General features: G+C 49.3%; 1 protein-coding gene across 6 annotated transcripts in view; it reads left to right on the top strand.

Annotated features, from left to right (window-relative positions):
* Nucleotides 1-278: 278 nt before the first annotated feature.
* The window catches only part of INPP4A (inositol polyphosphate-4-phosphatase type I A), a 123751-nt gene continuing 121364 nt past the window's right edge, over nt 279-2665 (top strand). For 5 of the 6 annotated variants that reach the window (XM_077749335.1, XM_077749340.1, XM_077749336.1 and 2 more), the window contains exon 1: nt 280-345. The gene's annotated coding sequence lies outside the window, so the exon portion shown is untranslated. Of the gene's footprint in view, nt 346-2665 lie in introns of all 6 variants that reach the window. The other variant, XM_077749338.1, reaches the window with a different exon arrangement.

Raw genomic sequence — 2665 nt, 5'->3', positions numbered from 1 at the left:
AAAAGAGGCCTAGTCAGGGCAGGCGTGTCTTTCTTACAGTCGGACCTGGTGCTGTACCTGCCCTGTGGTGAGGCCCAGCGCCTCCTGTCTGAGGTGGCGGCTAGAGGTGCGGTCAGCTCGTGGGCCTTCCAGACACCTGGCTGGAGGAAGGCGCACTTCCCAAGAACTCCTCATCAAATTTGTCCTTACATCTCATTGACAAGATCTGAACCCCTGGCCATACCTAGCTGCACGGGAGGCGGACAGCTCTGAGCGTCAGGATCCTGGGGCTGCTGTGGAGGAAGCAAAGAACAGACACTGGAGGCAACTAACTGTGTGTCTCCTGCAAGTTGTCTTTTTTGGAAGGTGAGTTTTTAATGCTTGTTGGAAAAACGTTGGCAGAACTTTGGAGAAACTTCCCTGGGGAAGTTTTAGGCATGGAGAGCTAACTAAAAAGTTGAGAGCTTGAGACCTTTCTCACTTCCACATTGCTTTCATACGAGAGCCTGAAAGAGGTCACTTGATCCCTTTGTTCCTTCATTTCCTCATTTAGAAAACAGAAATGGCCGAGTTCGGAACTAAATTCTCAGGGCCAGTGCCGAGGCTCACAGACCAGAGCTGCTTCCCCCCAGTTGTGCCTCCGGTGCCTCAGGACCTGTGGGTGTGTCCGGAGGGAAGGGCTCCCTGGGTGGGGGGATTTCAGGCTACAAGTGAGATCCAGGCCTGGGCCTGTGGATGGGGTGCCCTGGGGCCCAGGAGGAGGCAGACAGGCTTCTCCTCACTACAGTCTCCAGGGCTGGCTCATCCTTCCCTGCCCTGAACCCACCCTCCTCATCTTGCTTTCCTTCCATTCCAGAAGGGAGATCCCAAGTGTCCGCCCTCTGTCGGATGAAAGGGATCTAATAACCAGTTTATTCTAGGTGTCAGGAAAATTGAATGTGTTCTTCTTTCTGAGGCATTTGGACTTTAAGAAGGATGTGTGTGCCAGCAGTCCCTAAACTCAAAAGAGAACCCCTCCAATGGACAGATGTCAGGCTAAGGAATAGGCACGGATAGAAGCTGGGGGCTCTCCCTATGCCTGCCAGGCACTGGGTACAGGCATCTGTCTGCGGCACAGCTGGGTAATTCTGGCCACGCCGGCTATTCCTGTCTTCTTCCCTCCACCCCAGTCCAGTCGTGTGAGTGACACACATCCCTCTCTCACTTCTGGTGTGTGCTCACACACCACTCAGGCGCTCACACGTGGCATTCATGCGTGTACTTACAGCTGCCTTTTGCACATGTGCATACACACCTTTTGTGTTCACACACACACACACGCACGCACACACATCCTAACAAGGCAGTAGCTGCAGGAAGTTGAGCTCCTCTGAGGAGCTATGCTTTGCTTTCTGTCTGATTGGAATCCATGGGAGTTAGGGGTATAAACATGCATGTGTTCAAGAATCTTTATAAACACTCTTTGAATTCATGCCTCTGAAATAAGGAAGTTTCTTTTTTTTTTTTTCCAAAACTAATGATGAAAAATTGCTAATCTGTAGTAATGTTTCCTAGCCTTAAAAAATTTTTTTAGGGGTGCCTGGGTGGCTCAGTCTGTTAAGCATCCAACTCTTTATTTCGGCTCAGGTCATGATCTCCTTGTTTGTGGGTTCAAGCCTCACATTGGGGTCTGTGCTGATAGCACAGGGCCTGCATGGGATTCTCTCTCTCTGTCCCTCCCCTGCTTGTTCTCTTTCTCAAAATAAATATAAATAAACTTAGAAAAATTTTCTTAACTTCACATTTTAGAAAGGCAAGGATTATCAAATGGCTCTTTCTCACCTTCTCTACCACGAGTGGCTCCTGTAGGCAATGGATGAACATAGCATCTTTCCTCGTATCCCAGTGGGAATCATTACTGCTTGAGCTGGTGATTGTCTTCCAGATTGGTTTGCTATCCACTTTTTTCTCAGTAGAAACATAGGTTGTTGGGGCTTTTTTTTTTTTTTCATCTTTGAGAGTGAGATATTTTACTTAAGGGAGGAGTCTGTGAGACTTCATAGAACTATTTTTTTTGCCCCTTCCTGGGTGTGCTGGTCCATGTGTTTTGTGGAACTTGCCTTCCTATTGCACACATGCCAAGGGTGGGTGTCTGGCCCCAGTGAACTGGATGTTTTACTTTTTCAGAAGAAACAAAAACCATTGGGATACCCTGAGTATGCAGTGTAAATGCAGAAAGTGAGGCCCTGGCCAAGAGGGAAGTGGTTCTGATTTCCATGTTTCATCTCCTACTCTTAAAGGGGAAAGCACTTTCAAGGGAATATGGTGGGAGAGAGAAGTACAGAGAAGGCAGAAGTTCTCGAAAGCATTGCTGACTGTAGAATGCCGCCGTCATGTGGCCCCTGGTCCAGTAACCCTTGCTAGGGATGTAGCAGGCATTTGAGCAACATCTGAGTTGAAGATGGTGACCACCACAGGCCGAAAGACACATGAAGTGGAGCATCCGTGGGGCACAGAATAAAGTCCTAGGTCGGGGCACCTGGGTAGCTCAGTTGGTTGAGTGTCTGACCCTTGATTTTGGCCCAGGTCATGATCCAGGGTCATGGAATCGAGCCCTGTCTTGGGCTCTGTGCTGAGTATGGAGCCTGCTTCAGATCCTTTTTCTCTCTCTCTCTTCCCTTCCCTCCCTCCCTCTGCCCCCCTCCCC

Source organism: Crocuta crocuta, unplaced genomic scaffold (assembly GCF_008692635.1).
Source record: "Crocuta crocuta isolate KB4526 unplaced genomic scaffold, BGI_CrCroc_1.0 scaffold118, whole genome shotgun sequence".
NCBI lineage: Eukaryota > Metazoa > Chordata > Mammalia > Carnivora > Hyaenidae > Crocuta > Crocuta crocuta.
Note: the sequence above shows the minus strand (reverse complement) of the source record. Positions and strands in the feature narration are given on the sequence as shown.